This window comes from Triturus cristatus, chromosome 11 (assembly GCF_964204655.1).
Source record: "Triturus cristatus chromosome 11, aTriCri1.1, whole genome shotgun sequence".
Classification (NCBI taxonomy): Eukaryota; Metazoa; Chordata; class Amphibia; order Caudata; family Salamandridae; genus Triturus; species Triturus cristatus.
Genome location: NC_140594.1, coordinates 706,327,289 through 706,346,547, shown reverse-complemented (window position 1 = coordinate 706,346,547; position 19,259 = coordinate 706,327,289). Strand labels below are relative to the sequence as shown.

The window sequence follows — 19,259 nt, the reverse complement described above, 5'->3', positions numbered from 1 at the left end:
GTTGCCTGTTTTTGTTTGTGCATCTGCATTAGTGCATTGGTATTGCTATTGTGGGCCATTGTCTGGATGCTCTTTCTGTGATTTGCCCTGCTGTCCCTGTGAGTAATATCACATCATTCTGCACATTCATCCTGGTTGTTAGGTGCCATTGCTGGCATGGAATGTGAGTTTGTGACCTGACACCTACAGTCTACACAGGTTGTTTTGATTAGTGTCTCTATCTTCGAGATGTGTGTATGCTTTGTGATGGTCACTTCTGCTCTTGTGTCATTGTACACTGTATGCATTGTCAGCCCCCATGTGTGGTGCATGTCTGCACATGGCCGAGAGTATGTTTTGTTTTCACAGCACTGTTAGCCTCACCACATCTCTGTGGGTATGCGACACAACCACTACTTTGCCCCAAAAGTGTTTGATGTGTTGGGACCGGGAATCATACATGCTATTTGGCATTTGCAGCTTTGACCATGATGACACTTACCTATTGGTCACTGTGATGAGGGGGGATTTAGACCCCATCACCACAATGCTCGACATTTGCTGCAGTTTGGAACTTAACTTTTGTTCTACACAGTGAGGGGGTGCTATTTTTACATTGACACAGTGCTATAGTGATGCTTGCCTTGTGTAGACCACACTCATTTTTTTGTCACACATGGGCTGGTAGTTACATTGTATGTTCGAAGTCATAATCACTGTTGTGGGCATTTGTCACAGACTACACACTGTTGTCATGATGCTAGGGGGGATGTATTTTGCTGACATACCTAATGTTGGAGTATAATGAATGTGTGGTGCATCACCCATCTTATGGGTATGGGTGGGGGTTGCAGGGTTGATGTGCAACATAAGCCCTATGAGTGGGGCTGGCAGTGGTGCTGGGCAACAGGTCCCCTATGGGTGGGGTGTCAGGGGTGATGGGCAACAGGTCCCCTATGAGTGGGGGTGTCAGGGCTGATGGGCAACATGAGCCCTATGAGTGGGGTGGCAGGGGTGATGGGCAACAGGTCCCCTCTGAGTGGGGGTGGCAGTAATGCTGGGCAACATGAGCCCTATGAGTGGGGGTGGCAGGGGTGATGTGCAACATAAGCCCTATGAGTGGGGGTGGCAGGGGTGATGGGCAACAGATACCCTATGAGTGGGGGTGCCAGGGGTGATGTGCAACATTAGCCCTATGAGTGGGGGTGGCAGGGGTGATGGGCAAAATAAGCCCTATGAGTGGGGGTGGCAGTAGTGCTGGGCACCAGGTCCCCTAGGGGTGGCAGTAGTGCTGGGCAACATGAGTCCTATGAGTGGGGGTGGCAGGGGTGATGGGCAACAGGTCCCCTATGAGTGGGGATGGCAGTGGTGCTGGGCAACAGGTCCCCTATGGGTGGGGGTGGCAGGGGTGATGGGCAACAGGTCCCCTATGAGTGGGGGTGGCAGGGGTGATGGGCAACATGAGCCCTATGAGTGGGGGTGGCAGTGGTGCTGGGCAACAGGTCCCCTATGGGTGGGGGTGGCAGGAGTGATGGGCAACATAAGCCCTATGAGTGGGGGTGGCAGGAGTGATGGGCAACAGGTCTCCTATGAGTGGGGGTGGCAGGAGTGCTGGGCAACAGGTCCCCTATGGGTGGGGGTGGCAGGAGTGATGGGCAACATAAGCCCTATGAGTGGGGGTGGCAGGAGTGATGGGCAACAGGTCCCCTATGGGTGGGGGTGGCAGGAGTGATGGGCAACATGAGCCCTATGAGTGGGGGTGGCAGGGGTGATGGGCAACAGGTCCCCTATGGGTGGGGGTGGCAGTAGTGCTGGGCAACATGAGCCCTATGAGTGGGGGTGGCAGGGGTGATGGGCAACATAAGCCCTATGAGTGGGGGTGGCAGTAGTACTGGGCAACAGGTCCCCTATGGGTGGGGGTGGCAGTAGTGCTGGGCAACATGATCCCTATGAGTGGGGGTGGCAGGGGTGATGGGCAACAGGTCCCCTATGAGTAGGGGTGGCAGTGGTGCTGGGCAACAGGACCCCTATGGGTGAGGGTGGCAGGGGTGATGGGCAACAGGTCCCCTATGAGTGGGGGTGGCAGGGGTGATGTGCAACATGAGCCCTATGAGTGGGGGTGACAGGGGTGATGGGCAACAGGTCCCCTATGAGTGCGGGTGGCAGTGGTGATTGGCAACAGGTCCCCTATGGTTGTGGGTGGTAGTGGTGCTGGCCATACAACCCCTATGGTGGCCTGTTGTTAGTGGCCAGGATATGGATCCCCTGTGTGTGTGTGCCATTTTGCGGGTACGTGTTGTTTTGTTTGTGTGGTAGGTGTCTGACTTACCATCTGCGCCGTCCGCGTCTGTTCCTGATCCGGTCATTGATGTAGAGTACTGGTATGACCTGCACGATGGAAATCATGATGTGTTCGTCTTGTACACACTGCTTGTTGCTCCGTCTCGAACCCGCTGCAAGCTGGCCCGTCTCGTAGTCGTGGATTGAGTTCTGGCACGAATCGTAGCTGATATACTTCTTTTCCGGATGCTGTGACGTGCCGTACGTGGCGAACCGTCCGCTGCGTAGGAAGTACGCATCGTACTTGTCAGGGCGGAAACTGCTATGGATACTGCTTCCGGGCGACTCGGTTCGGCGTTAGGGGTTACGGCTCGGACGGAGAATGGAGCTTGAATCACAACCTACGTGTCGGTCGGGTTTTTGGCAGTTATGCGCATCGTACTTCATCTACAGGACGTACCAGCTATGGGTACGTGTCGGTCGCAAGGTAAGGCTACGAACAGCTCTCGGAGAGCTGTCCGACTCGAATCGGAATTGACCCCCTTAGTGGGATCTTGTTACAATTCTAAGGGAACCCACAAAACATTATTAACAGGGTGTCCATTAGACTGTTTTTGTGCAGGCTGTTATGGACATTTGAAATATCTTTGAAAACAATCAGCCAATGAACTTGTTTCAAGGATGGATTCATAGGTATTGTATATGTTTTACTTGCATTACCATTTCTTTGTTTGGTTCCTTACTCATGTTTTCTCAGCAGTTTTTTTGGTTCTAGCTGCAGTCATTAACTTGCAAATGAGTTTTTATTCATACTTGGTAATATATTGTTTGGTGTGGCAATTTGCAATGGTTTTTATTAACTATAAGCAGTTAACCTGAGCCTGAACTTCATAAGGGCATTTTAGTAAATCTTTGTTATTTGTAAGGTATAAACGGAAGATAATCTAGCTCATGTGCCATGCTGTCTGTTAGGGAACCAATGCTTACTAGGATTGGTCAACATTGGTAAAGGTGTATCCATTTATTGCTTTATTGCCTTCAAATGACTATTCAGTGTTGAATCTAAAGAGGAAATTGAGTATGCAATGTGAAGTTGTAGTATTTAGTGAGAGCATCAATTGTCAACACTTCAATCCCAAAATGTTTAATACCGAAATACTTACAATTTATAATAGAATAATAGTGCTTTGTATGATGGATGTTTATTCTTTATATACCACCATATATACATATGTGGGACCACTGCTTGCTCTTAAAAAATATTTTTGCGACAGAACAAATGCTTTGCACATCGTGTCCCATGCCTGTAATAGAGAGTTCTTCTCCTAATCCAATCCTTCCTCTATGTAGTCAAGTCAAGAACACTTTATTCGATTCTTTAAAAATCATAAAAGTATACTATACAGTTACATAGAGTTAAAAGTTTCCAGAGCATATTATACAAATAAAATTTTTAAAAATATAAAAGGTCAATGACATATACATATAAATCCACACAACATAGACACTAAAATTTTATAGTAGCAAATGTGTCATGATTCATAACCCCAATATTTCATGTATTACTAGTGGATTGATTTAGATTGTGTCATACGATCTCGGGAAAACGTTTACAGAATCAGAACCTACATTCAGCTTGAGTCTTTTCCTTCTAGCACGGATAGAGGCAATCAAAAAATTGGCTACACCAAACATTACTAAAGGGGTCTCCAATAATTGAAGATGATACAATGCAGGTTTAAACTGTACAAACCCCTTTTCCCTTAACAACGGTCTAATGAACTTTTTCCTACTTTCAGAAAAGAAAGAACAGAAAAACACAAAATGTGTCTGGTCCTGATCAGAAAACTTATCACAGTCACAAGGTGCGTTTTCCTTTGGATGACACCAGTTTTCATAAGTTCCCAACAAAAAATGAGCTTGATTAAATCTAAATTTTGTTAGGAGCCACCGATGATAGGGTCTAGTAACAATAGTCAGATAGGGTTGAATTGACAAGGACGAGATCAGCAAAAAGTGTGATCTAACTGTAGGCTTTGTGATTTCCTTTGCTTCTCTTTCTAATTCTCGTAAATTTATGAATTGTGTTTTTACCCATGTAATATCTTCCTTAGTAAGATTTTCCGGATTCAGATATAATTCAGGGCGACCCAGAAGCACTGCAGATGTTTTAATAAAAGTCAACCACAAAATGTTCCTCTATGTAAGTGCACAGAGCTTCACCAAAATTAAGTTGATATGACATGCTGATCACATATATCAACTTGTATTCTATAGTTGTGGAATTCAGGGGTATCCAACAAGCCACCTGAGTACTGAGATAGATTTAGATATTTGGAGATGTTGTTGCAGATATTTCCAGATATTTGTGTTTTTGTGTATTAGTAACTGCGTGAAAGTTTTTATTTTACACTTACATGTACAAATTGATGTTGTGCAGATTTCTTTAAAATGAGTTTCATATAACATAAAGAAGTGTGTTTTCCTGACTTTTGTTATCTAGGCCCATATTAGAGCCTAGCAGCCATATTTTCCAAAATGGATGTCTCCCTATCTCCTCTCCTTTCTCCCCCCCTGCAAATCACTGCTTGTTTTTTCTGCAGCACACAGTCAAGCTCATATGTATTTGTTTATTTCCATTGTAGTTGTGTATGCTGTTCTTGAGGAATCTTCTCTGGCTCAGTTGTAAAACAGAAACCTTTCGAAGGTCATTCCCCTAGCTCACTGTTCCTTATTCATGCACAATAATTTACTCTTATTTATGTAACTAGTTTGTTCCACCATCTCCGGATGAAATTTAAATAGACTGGGCAGAATAATTCCCCCCTGTACTGGGAGAGTGCTTAGGTGCTAAGGCAGTATGACGTTTATTAGAAATGTGCTCTGACTTTCTGGGATTGTAACCTTTTCCATCATACCACAGTGATTCTGTAGTTTTGATGATTCCATATTCAAGAATAATGTATAAAAACCCTCAGTTTTGAGGGTGAGCCAATTGAATTTTATAAAGACATAGGCTGCTAGGGATGTTGCCAGTTTCTCCCTTAATTTTGCGTCCCACTTGAGACTTAGAATAATTTACAATTCTCTTAATGCCATAATTACTGAAAGCCTTCATGGCATTGACTGTGTACCACCTAATTTTTGAATTTTGTAATAAACCCTCTTAACTATGCAGAGGATCTACAACTCAGTTATTGCTTTTGGCCCTTTTTTAAATGTACTCTATTTTTAACTATTTGGTTGTTTTGGGAGATGCTGTAGCTTTAAATTAAGGTTTAACACTGTCTCTGAATCATCTAATTGTGGGTGTTTTAATTGAGGTAAATTTTGGAGCCTCAAAATTGCGGGGTCCCCAGTGCCCACACTAGTAAGTCAAATTCAAATGCCACTCTTCCTTGGTATCTAGTTCCACGTTGATGAAACATCACATAATATTTGCATTTTCTCTATGTATGTCAGGATCCATGTAATGAGACGCATCCCATAATACTTAGGGGGTCATAAGGACGGCGGTCGGACTTTTGTTTGCCCGCTATTGTTGAGGGGATCGGGACCGGCCACCATGCATGCGGCAGTCCCGCACTACAAATTAGGATGTACCGCCACCATGGAGGTCGCATCTTGCAATTTAACATTGCGGCGGGTGCTGCTGACTGCAGCACCCGCCACAATGTTAAAAAACGATGTGCTGCATTTCACTGCACTATGTGGCAGGGAAATGCAGGGGGTACCATGCACAGCCACCTCCCCCCAACACAAGAGGGGCCCACAACGGGCCCCCCAAAAACAATCCCCGCCAGCCCTTCATTGTCAGTTTACCGGCCACGGAAAGGCCAGCTGTGGCCAGCATCCTAATCTGGTGGACGGTGCCTGCCAGGCACCGTCACCATTCTACTGATGCTGACTGCTCCGCCAAGAAATCGTGACGATTCCCTGCGGCGGATCCATGTCTGGCGTTATTTGCGGCCGCAACGGTCGCGGTCAGATTCCCCCGCCATCGTAATGTGGCAGGGAGAAAATTGCTTTCTGATGGCAGAAGGCCCACAACAGCACTGCTGGCGGTGGTGGGTCTTCCGCCATCATAATGACCCCCTTAGTTATAGTCCGGAATATTGAGGAGGCAACATTGTCTTGCCACACTATCGTAGCCAAAATGTCATGCAGCAAAATATTTCAAAGGAAAGTGCACAAGTATAGATTTACTATTCTTATCTCGCCATCTCCATACTTTGAAGATACATATTTCATCAAGGTACAGATATGTGGAAATAAAAATAGGAAATCTATAACTTCCTATAGACAGGGCCACTGGAATTCTGTGGCAAGAGAGGACTAAATTATGCAGCAGGTTTCAATAAATTATGCTGCAAGAAAAGGCAAAATATTCAGCATAATGTGACACATTTTATAACAGTATTACTTCATTATTTTGCCATTTCTACACTTATTAACACTGTATGGGCATTGGTTGCTTCTCATTAGTGCCGGTTTAACACCCAAATATAACATTAAGCTACAGAAATGTGACCAGTCCAGCTTTGTGAAGGGTCTTCCACTGAGAGGCAATATGCTTAGCTGTAATTATTTTAATTTTTGAAACCGTCTGAGCTAGAAACAAAATCTTTTTTTGTTAAAATCTTCAGATTGTGTGGCAGATGATGGATTATGTAGCAAATGTGGCAAATCTATAATTACGCGAAAATCGCAGCACAATCGCATGATTCCAGTGGCTCTACCTCTAGATACTTATTTGTAAATATCTTGATCCTCAATGGTGTAGCTGGAATATTGTTCTAAGCTGATATTCCTTACTTGATATTTCGTACCACCACCATAAAACTTTGAACTTTGAGATTGTGGTTATTATTCAGCTAGGCATCAGCTTATCAGAGGCTGTAGCTGGAGACAGCAGCTCACCCATCTGAACCAAGCACAGAATATTAGCATTGGTATAATACCTTTTTGTTCCAAGTGCAAATAATTTTCCAGGCTTTTGCCCTTCTCTTTAAAATCTCACCTTCTTGCAGGCTGCAGGTTCACATGCTGGAATTTTGTGTAAGATGGTAAGCTAAAAAAGAATATTTTACTCTGCTTCATTATAGTTTTTATGTATTCAACCTAAACACTCACAAAGGCACATTTCACTGGTCTTTACAGAGAGAAAGGGGAAATTGAGCAGCATCTGCTGTTTGCAGAGAGAAGTTGAGGGGAAGAACAGGTTTCTCTGGTGTCTTAATAAGCTAACAACTATTCTCTGGCAACCCACTTTCATTTGGCTACAACGACCCCATCTTCTGACGTTCAGACTTGTAATGCACTTGAGGTGAAGTATTGTGTCTGAAATATGACAACTATACATATTTACAAAGGGAAGACCAATATGAGGCTCGCCACCAGAGATGTTGGGAACAAAATATATTGCACCCCTATACTATGATCACTTGCCCCAAAAAGCCTGAGTCAACATCGGTTAGTGAGGTGGGACAGAAGTCTCCACTCCTAGGAAAGCTTGTGCACTTTGTGTGTACATGTTTACCAGCAGAGTTCAGCAAACAGCAGGGGAGCAAAATTAAAAAACTCAAAACAACTCACAGGGGCGGTGTGACATTGATTTCCATCAGAGGAAAATATACCAAGTCGTCAGAGTAGTGGAACCAGGTTCATGACAGCACATGTTTGATGTGCCAGGGTCTTCCAAGGAAACCTACAATGCCTGACAATACGTCACCGACTTTTAACTAAAAGAGCATATACGTTGGCTGATGTTATGTTGATGTTCCATAAAATGAGCAGCCACCACTGATTTGGTGTTCTTCGTCCGAATGCTACTTTTGCGTTCATGGATTTGCGTTTTTACTTTCCTCTCAGTCTTGCCCACGTCAACTAGGCCGCAAGGGCAGTTTAGAAGGTAGATCACATTAGACGTGTCACAAGTAGCAGTCAACCTGAGATTGATTCTGGTCCCTCCCATGGGGTGCGTCATCCATGAACCTTTGATCACATTGTTAAATATTTGGTCTTGGAAGTGGTTGAGAAATGAAAAGGAGTAGACAATAACAATCGACTGCTCCAGAGGGAAAACCATTGGATTAGATTGCTTAACTCATTGAAGCCCAACTGACTCAATGATAGAATGGAATTCTTATGTTATTTATAATCTCTGGTTTTGCTTTATATCTGTTGCTGTTCTTTTGGACATTCACACAACTTTTTTGTTTCCCTTTTTTCTAGTTAATTTGTTCATGATCAGGTGTACTTTGGGTAACCTAATCTTAACCTTATGATTTGTAACTTTTTTATCTTTTATACACTGATGTTCTTCTGACTGTTCAGTATTTTTCAAACTCTTTTCTGTTACCTTGTACAATTGCAATTTTTACATCTTGACCCTGATATGTTTCGCTCACTGATGATTTGAAAACAGCTTTGTGGTATGCACAGAGTTAATGATATATATTTATTACCAGTAATTTGCACTTGTTCTCTACTCATTTTTTAGTTATATTGTAAGCATAGACATGGTTGTAATGTTTCTTAGACAGAGTTTGACATTGTTTCACCACTCCAACATGGCGTCCGTTTTCATGAGCCCATTGAAAACTTGTTTTATTTGAGATAAATACATTGGGACTTTCAATTAAAGCTCATTTTTTGGGCCATATACCCGGCTGAACACTTTTCAGCTTTTCAGCAGAACGCTCCAAGGTTTATCATTTTAAGATGGCGATTGGTCCTGTGTGACCGCATATCAGTTCGTTTTCTATTGAGAGCTTAACAGCCGTATCCGGAGCGTTTGGCCCGGCTGACACGTTTGGATAATACTATGGCTTGTGATTTACACCATACTGTGAGTACTGGGTGACTTGCTGTCTTGTTTGAAATTGTGGAGGCCATTTTGACCGTGGATACCATGTTCAGATTAATGTGGATGATTGGACTGAGCATTATTTGTGCAATTTATTCCGTTAGGCTCAAACGCTGAAAGCACCCAAACTCATGTAGTGAGTATGATGCGTTTGCACACACAATTAAATGGTTTTATCCATTCACACGCACCTTTGTATATCACGGCATGTTGTGCCTCAGCACTTGAATCATTATTCATTACCACACACGTTACTTATTGTGAACATTATCATGGGTTTTCGCTTCACGTCAACTTGGCAGGATTATTTCTGCTCGTTTATTTTTGGTTTATTTTTGGTTCACATTATGGCATGTACTCATTTTTGTTGATATATCTATCTATTTTGCCATTTCTTAACTGCACTCACACCCAATATGGATCCTGAGTGTGTGTCAATTTCACTTGTGCTACTTACACGTTTAACTACCAAGCATGCTTCGAGTGGTTTAAGAGCAGATTTAACTGTACACACTCTTTGTCTGTAGTATCCCACTGAAACTGAATCACGTTTGATCTCTTTTTCATCAAATTTTTCCTATGTATTTTTTGCCCTCACGTTTTGTTAGTCTACAGCATGGCACACGTTATTTAGGCATGCAACACAGAGGTTTATGGAACTGTTCTTGCAATACTGACACACTTGTTTGTTGGTTTCCTCATTATCATTGTTCACTATTTGTTATAGATCTTGTCCCCTGATGAAGGGCATCTATCTGCCCGAAATGCATCGGGATGGATTTTAAGTGAATTTACTTGAGAAGGATATCTACGGATGAGTGTTCGATATGAATGAAATATCAATATGATGAGAATAAAATACACATTGCTTCATCGAAAGGAAGAATGAACTAAATTGAAGTCTGCGTGATTCATTATTTAACACCCGCTCCACGGGTTTCTTGTGTTGTGCTCAGGGGGACGGCTCCTAACCAGGAGACGCAACTTCATTGCACCTCAGATACCATTCCATGGAAAGCCCACCATCTTGAAGGGTTGATTACAAGGGTTAGCCATGCCTCTTTCCTGAAATTAACTCCTGAAACATATAGGTCCTCTAATGTGAGACCCTCTGAAAGAGATATTTGATACCTTTCAAATGCACTATGCTGTGCAGGGTGGTGCCATGGCTATTTGGAGGAGTGACTGTTTCTACTGCAAGAAAAAAAAGAGGGTCAAGAGAGACCATCTCATCATCCAGTTATTGACACAGTAAAAGAATACTCTCAACAGCTCGAAATGTTTTGCACACAAAGATGCCAAGCGTGGAATCCTCAGGTCCTGCTGCTGCCATTCAAGCTTGGAGCTCCATGCAGTCCATGTAACGCTGTCTCGGTGACTTCAAGCTTAGAGACCCCATGGTGCTTTAGGGGACAAGATTGCTTAATCACACACTGAGTGCGGCGTCGTATAACATGCAGCTAGATGGTTCATATTTCTCTTGGATGTGTATATACCTTCTGGTAAGATCTTGTCACAGTCCTTGATACTGGTACAGTTCTCATCACAGATGTAACACACTGCAGATGTCAGGCAAATATTTTTATTTTTGCTTGTTAATGTGCCCTTTGCGAGTTAGCATTCAATGGAAGTGCATGTTCTGCTCCTTCCTCTTCCCCTTTCTCTTTCTCTCTTTCTCTATCTCTCTCTCTCTCTCTCTCTCTTTCTCTCTCTCTCTCTCTCTCTCTCTCTCTGTCTCTCTCTCTCTCTCTATCACTCTGTTGTGCTTTCTCTTATTCTGTGTTTTCTTTTCTCCCCTGTATCTCTATTCCCATCCCGTCTCACCAGTCATCTTTGGCATCCACTGTCTTCATACTTCTCTTGACTTCCACTGCCACAGAGACCACATCTGCAGACCAGAGTCTCTCTTTCTCCCACCTCTCTGTCCCTAACCTCCACTCACTGCCTGCTACCTGCTACCCACCACTGCCATTTGTCGGCTTTGACAGTGCTTGCAGAATTGCACCAGCATTGGCAAAGCCATGTTGGTGGCCATCCATTGTGGAATGCTACCCTTCCACACTTCCAAGATGGTCATCACGGTGGGTATAATATACAATTTGGCGACCATCTTGGAAGTGCAGAAAATAGGATTCCAAGCTGGCTATCTCCAACTATTGGCTTTGCCAGTGCTTGCAATACCATTTTACATGCATTGGCAAAATCCAATAGAGGCAGCAGTGGCAATATTGAAACTTTATTTTCAATACTTATAAAGTGGCCAGCACATTGTGCCTGGATGTATCTTGGTGTCCATCTCGTAATTATAGGAAATAACAACCTAAAATAGATGACTGCTGCTTTTAGCTTTACCAATGCTTTTTCTGCACAGGCAAAACAGATATGGGCAACTAATAAGAATTGGTAAAGAGAAACCAAATTTGTTTGTCAATGCTTCTTTTTTAAATTACCTGTTTTAGACTTTGGACCTCTGCCCTCGCCAGTTGCATCCTATTGACTGCCCATTCGCTGCCCCCGCTTCCTGCCTCCCAGCTGCTCCTAACTCCCACCTCCCCATATATGCCGGCGGCTGCGCGGCTGCACAGCGGACGCACGCATCGGGCGCGCCGAAGGCAAGCCCGTCTGCGCCCGTCCACGCCTCGACCGCGCCCAGCGCCAGAACCCCATGTCCCCACACCCGCCACAATGAATGCCGCCACTTTGATGCCAGCTCTCAACTCCGGACGGACCCACACCTGCTTCAAGGCCACCCCAAAACGCACACACGGTCCCTTCACCTGCCGGAACTGCAGCTACACCAGCCTCAGAGCCGATGAACCACCCGCCAAGAAAGACCTCAACCACCTCCGATGCATACTACTGAACACCCTCTCCGCACGCAAACACGCCGTCGAGCTCTGGGACCTGCTCGACACAACATCCCCTGGCGCCTTCCTGACAGAGACATGGATGAACGACTCCTCCGCACCCGACATCGCCATAGCCATCCCAGAAGGCTACAAGATCACCCGCAGAGACCACACCAACGGAATCGGAGGAGGAATCGCCATCATCCATAAGAACAGCATCAGGGTCTCGACTAGCACCGACGACACTCTCAGCACCGCCGAAAACATGCATTTCCAGATCCACACAGACCCCAATTCCACCCTCAGAGGCACCCTCATCTACCGACCCCCGGACTCCGCCCCCAGTTCAGCGACTCCATCGCCGACTTCATCAGCACGCACGCGCTGACCTCCACCGACTACATCCTCCTCAGAGACCTGAACTTTCACCTTGAGAACAACAACGACAGCACCCTCACAACCCTGATCGATAACCTCGCCAACCTCGGACTGAGGCAGCTCGTCACAACGCCCACCCACTCCGCCGGCCATACGCTTGACCCTGTCTTCTCCTCAAGCCCGCACGTCTCCTTCAACCACACCACCGAACTCCTCTGGACCGACCACCGCTGCATCCACTTCACCTTCCAGAAACCCACCACATACCACCGCACCCAACAGATACCCCACCGCTGCTGGAGCAAAATCACCGAAGATCGACTACATGCAAACCTCGCTCTCAGCCCACCCACCGTACCCTCCAACACCGACGACGCTGCCCACAGCCTCAGATGCTGGATCGAGGACTGCGCCAACACCCTCGCCCCGCTGAAGAAACCCCCCCACAGAGACACCAGCAAGAGGGCCAGCTGGTTCACCCCAGAACTCCTAGCCTCCAAGCAAGCTTGCCGGAAACTAGAGAAGAAATGGCACAGTGAACAGACTCCCGACAGCCACGCAGCACACAAGGACGCCATCCGCAACCACCACGACCTCATCAGGGCTGCCAAGCAGACCTCCTTCAAAGACCGCCTCGACAACAACGCACAAGATAGCAAGGAGCTCTTCACCATCGTGAAGGAACTCTCCAACCCCAGCTCCAACACCAACGACATCCCGCCGTCGCAAGCCCTGCGCGACTCCCTCGCCACTTTCTCCCACCGCAAGATGGCAGACATCCACGACAGCTTCAACACGCAGACAGCCCCAACAGACAGCAACACAACAGACTATCTGCATATTATCGACCACGACCCCCTGCTAGCCTGGGCCAGCGTGAACATCGATGACACCATCAAGACCATGAGCACAATCCACTCCGGCTCTCCGTCAGACCCATTCCCGCACCACGCCTTCAACAAAGCAAGCAGCTCCATCGCACCCTACCTGCGCAACGTTATCAACCTCTCCCTCGAGACCGCGACATCCTCAGAGAGCTGGAAACACGCCGAGATCAACGCCCTACTCAAAAAACCCAAAGCAGACCCAAGAGACCTCAAGGACTTTCGGCCCATCTCTCTGCTCTTGTTGCTGGCCAAGATCATTGAGAAGATCGTCAACAGACAGCTAACCCGATACCTCGAAGAAAACAGAATCCTGGACCCTTCCCAGTCAGGTTTCCGCAGCAACCACAGCACCGAAACAGCCCTCATTGCCACCACCGACGACATCAGGACCCTGCTGGACAACGGTGAGACCGCAGCACTCATCCTCCTAGACCTCTCCGCCGCCTTCGACACCGTATGCCACTGCACACTACACGCACGCCTCCACGCCGCAGGGATCCGAGACAAGGCTCTGAAATGGACCACCTCCTTCCTCTCCGGCAGAACCCAGAGCGTCCGCCTCCCCCCATTCCGATCCAAAGCCTCCAAGATCAACTGCAGCGTACCCCAGGGATCCTCCCTCAGCCCGACACTGTTCAACATTTACATGGCCCCACTCGCACACGTCGCCCGACAGCACGACCTCAACATACTCTCCTATGCCAACGACACTCAACTGATCCTCTCCCTCACCAAGGACCCCATCACCGCCAAAGCCAACCTCCACGAAGGAATGAAGGCCGTCGCCGACTGGATGAAGATCAGCCGTCTGAAGCTGAACTCGGACAAGACGGAGGTCCTCATCCTCGGCTCCAACCCTTCAGCCTGGGATGACTCCTGGTGGCCGACTGCACTGGGGGCAGCCCCGACACCCACCGACCACGCACGCAACCTGGGAATCAACCTCGACTCAACGCTCTCAATGACCAAGCAAGATAACGCCGTCTCCTCCTCCTGCTTCAACACCCTCCGCATGCTCCGCAAGATCTACAGATTGATCCCGACAGATACAAGAAAGACAGTCACCCAGGCCCTCGTCAGCAGCAGACTCGACTACGGAGCCCCGACCAAGCTCATCAAACGACTACAACGCATCCAAAACACCTCGGCATGACTGATCCTCGACATACCACGCCACGGCCACATCACCCCCCACCTGAGAAACCTGCACTGGCTCCCCGTCAACAAGAGGATATCCTTCAAGCTCCTCATCCACGCACACAAGGCACTCCACAAGATCGGCCCAGCCTACCTCAACAGACGACTCTCCTACATCCCCAACCGCCAGCTACGCTCCGTTGACCTCTCACTAGCCACCGCCCCGTGCATCTGAAGAACAATCACCGGCAGGAGATCCTTCTCCCACCTCGCTGCCAAGACATGGAACACCCTCCCACTGAGCCTACGACAGACCCAAGACCTGCTGACCTTCAGGAGGACACTCAAGACCTGGCTGTTCGATCAGTAGCAGCCCCCCCCCCCAGCGCCTTGAGACCCTTGCGGGTATGTAGTACGCTTTACAAATGACTGATTGATTGATTGATTGCATTACAAAGGCTTTGTGTCTCTATCAGTTTTCATGCAGGGGTAGATTAGAAAGGGCAAGACATTCCGTTTTTTTTCAACAAACCTCTTCACCCACAACAAAGACAAGTAGCTCAAGCCAGAAATGGCATGGTTATGAAACAAAATTCAGGTCTGTAACAAATCAAGTTATTGGTTGAGAGGGGTCAAATCCACAATTAGGAGACAACCACAATCCTTCTCAGGGTTAACAACAAAAGTAGGTAAATTAACCTGTATTTAACCCTCTGGTAGATTGACACAAAAACAGTCAGGCTTAACTTAGAGGCAATGTGTAAAGTATATATTTGGTATACACAAACAATAATGAAGTGAAAACACAACACAAGAAAAATCTCAAACCTGTTTAGTAAATAGAGTAAATTAGAATAAATAAAATGATACCAAAATGACAAAACACAAATCAGTAGAACCTGAGATATTGAATTTCAAAGTTGTAGGTAAATATACTGCCTAAAAGCACAAAGCGAGCGCCACTCACAGTCATCTGTTTGTGCGAGACTGTGGTAAAGTCACAAGTTCAGACTGATTCGGGTGCAACACGGGCTGGATACAGGGACCAGCTTACTCCTGCTGAAAATGTTACCTTCTCAGAGTCCCGTTTATTGTGGAGGAAGCCACAAGGAGCAGGAAGAGTGTCGAGGATGGTAGTCACTACAGTGTGAAGATCTGTCTGGATTATGGATGGTTACTACTGGAACTTCGAGCTGGCGGTCACCGTGGGCTATTGTTGCTGTAGCGCAAAGTGGAGATCTTGCGTTGGTGGTCATCTTTGGCGGTCTTTGTAGTGCGAAGAGTCAGGTTCACCAGAGCTCTACATTGGCTGTTGTTGTGGATGGCACAGTCTTGGCATGAACAGACTGGTTCGCGGTCGCGAAGAGCCCAAAATGTCAGGATTTCTCCTTTTCTTGAAGAGGAGTGCTTTCAGTTGCCAGCCTATGGTCCAGCACCTGGGGAGACACCTCTTAGGGATCGAGTACTCACTCTGGCAGATGCCAGCAAGGCTTAGGCAGGTCCAGTTTCAGCTGGTCAGTTGGGCAGTTGCAGGGAGGCCTCTGGAGCTTGTTGTGACCCTGTAGCTCAGAACAGGCCAACTGACTCTTGGAGTCACTCAGGTAGCATGGGATGAAAGGTCCAGTCTTTAATCTCAAGCAGCAGGACAGTTCTCTTTGGGACAAGGCAGGCCTCAAGCAGCAACGAAGTCCTCTAGGGAACAAGGCAGATCTCAAGCAGGAGGGCAGTCCTCTGGAAACAAGGTAGTTTTTGCTCTTGTAATGTCCGCAGGTCCAGGAGTGTAGTGAATATTTTCTCTGAAGATCTAAAATGTATACCTAATGTCAGCCTTTGAAGTGGGTATATTCCCTTTACTACTAACACATCTTGTACTGAAGGCTCCAGGAAGTCTGGGGTGACAAAAGATTAGTGTTAGTTTCATTTCTGTGTGTTGAAGGCAAGCCCTTTGAAATGTAAGTGGGCAAGGGAACAGCTCTGCCCCCATCCTGCCTATACTCAGTCTTCTTTGTTTTACAGTCTGGCAGAAATACACAACCCCCAACAGCAGAGCTGTTCACAGTCCTGTGACCCAGGATACTGGCAGAAGGCACAAATGGTTTGGACAAGAAAATGGCAACTTTGCAAAAGTGGCATTTTCCGAATTAAGACTTAAAATCATCTGAATTTACCATTAAAAAGGATTTTAAATTACAATTCATTTGAGTCTGAACATCATGGGTCTGATTCAGAGGTAATCGTACACGTTTATGTAATTTTACCCTTTTTCAGAATTCGCAAAACTGCATTTTAATAGCAAGTTTATGAGTGCAGAGACTCTGCAGTTGGGACAGAGAACGCCGCACATAAAAAGATAGGCCTGTCCCATCTTTTTATGTGTGAATATATCCACCCTGACTGTGGGGTCTCTCCCAGTTAGGCCAAATACCATGTTCTAAGAAGTGAACACTAGCACTTTAGCACTGGTTAGAAGTGGTGAAGTGCACAGAGTCCTAATACCAACAAAAACAAAATTCAGAAAACAGGAGGGGTGAAGGCAAAATGTTTGGAGGTGACCTTGCTGAGAGAGTCAAGTCCAACAGGTTCTCTTTACATTCTGCATCCATTGAATAAACTGGCTAGCAATCTGAGTGCTGCAGTACATTTTGTATTTTTCTCCTCTTACTCCTGAATTGTGATGAGGTGTCTGCAGATGCCGGAGCCTATTCACAAAGAAACATTTACATGTGACTAAATGTACCACGTGGTAATTTACTATTACACATTGTAGTAAATGTACTACTTTAGGCTTTTCACTATTTACAAGTGTACATATACTACTAAGTGTGGATATTCATGTTTCCACCCCCTGAATTCATGGGGTGAAGCTTAATTTAAGAGCTTAAAGTTACTACCTTTAAAGTTTGTGGAAGAGTAACAAGTCAATCACACATAAAAAATAATAATAATTCATATATTAAATATTAATATGATTAGAAATTAATTTTATATATTTATTTTTAGATGCAGAACAAAATAAAAAAAGCTAAAACATTAATAATATAATATTGGAATTCCTATTTATAATCATAAACTCTCGTTATTTATTAATAGCATTCATTATGGCATTACGGCTATCTAAATAATGCATTTTCACAATTGATTGGGGGCATTTGAAATGGGTCTGAATTCTTTAAAAAAAATCTTTTTTGCATTTTTAAAGTATTGTACCGTTTTTTCACTTTAGTTACCTTCCTCGCCTGTCAAAGCAAGTCGACGCCGGTCACCATCTTGGGTGCCAGTCTAGTCTTTCTTCTTGGAAAACTATTCCAGACAAACGCTGGTGTGACCACGCAGAGGCAGCGAACTGCGGGTGCGCCACGTCAAAGACGTCCCTCGGGCAAGCCTGTCTGCGCCTGTCCATGCACGGACCAGGCACAGCGCAAGTTTTGCTGCGGTTGTAGTCACAAGTTCCTTAGGGCCCCCGCTGTTAATTCTGGCCCTAGGAACTGCAATTCAAGAGACCAGTTGCTGCAGATTTGTAAGATTGAGAACCCTTTGTCCACACCTGTCCCCAATGAGCCTGAGATTAGCACTTCCCCCATAAAAACCCTTAGTGAGGCAGGATTCAGGCCTTCTCCCTATACTGACACCATTAGAGATCCTCACTCAGAGTAGTGGCCTATTAAATGTCAGGTCCCTAGTGACGCTCTCCAGACAAATGAATTTGGTAATTGATACAGAGAATCTGGATGTACTTTTTAATCACTTAAACAGTGAACCACTTCTGACTACCATTAACCTAGGTATGACCTGCCCCCTGGGCAGGGGTGGCTCCTCCGCTGAGGCTGAGGAGCATTGCCCCACTGAGATCAGTGGAAAAAAAAATGATAATAACATCATTACTATTACCTTATTTTTCATAGTTACAGGGCTGGGTTAGGGCGGGGCAGGGCTGTTGTCACAGGGGGAGGCGTGGTTCATGCTTTTAAGTGCGTATGAGGGTTTGGCCTGCCGTCGTGGGTAGGCCAAACAGTCATGCGCACTTAGCTTGTTCTCCACCGGGCTGTAATGCACAGCCTGGGTGGAGAACATGCACAGGCTCCTAATCCCCACCTGAGTGCCGAACCATGGTGCTCAGACCAATCACGACGCTGCTGTCATGGTGACAGCAGCTTCATGATTGGTTTAGGGGAGCCTGTGTGCTTCCTGGGCTCATCAGAAAAAGAAGCAACAACAGGGGAGAGATGGCGGCGTGAAGAGGTAAGTGTTTCTTTTTAATTTGTTTTATTCAAACCCCCCCCACCCCACCCCCCTCTTTCCTTGCCACCACCACTGCCCCGGTGTTACAAAGTTCTGCACAAAGCATGCATAAAAAGTATTAGGGGTAGAGTGGGCATAATTTACACGGACAAATAGAACTTCTCTGTGATCACTCTTAAAAAACACATCACGCCCTGAATTATTGGAGTTTACTTTGAGGTCGGAAAGGAGCTCCATGTTCTCACGTGTTCTTTGCTATAGACACCCAGGCCCTCTGAAACCTCACCTTAAATCTCTGATTGAGGTTATCTCCAATATGGCTCTTGCCTATTCTAGCTTCTTCCTACCAGGAGATTTTAATATGTGGGCGAAGGAGATCCTATCACTTCCTTTTACAGAACAGCATGGTGCCAGCAAAATGTAGGGACTACAGCAGCTAGTGTAAGACCCTACCCACCGGGGTGTCAAGCCCTTGACCTTATCTGTTCTCCAGACAGGCTAATCCTAGTAAAAGATGTCTCTCCTCTGTGCTGGACTAACCATGCACTCCTTAACCTAAAGGAACCTCATATTCCAAAGTCGGGCTCAGCCATAACAACGAAAAGCAGGGCCTGGTATAAACTTACTAGTCAAACACACAGA

The 19,259-nt window shown here is 46.0% G+C and overlaps 1 long non-coding RNA gene across 2 annotated transcripts in view; it reads right to left on the bottom strand.

Annotated features, from left to right (window-relative positions):
- The window catches only part of LOC146785348 (uncharacterized), a 282,652-nt gene that overhangs the window by 97,835 nt on the left and 165,558 nt on the right, over positions 1-19,259 (bottom strand). The gene's annotated exons all lie outside the window — the stretch shown is intronic.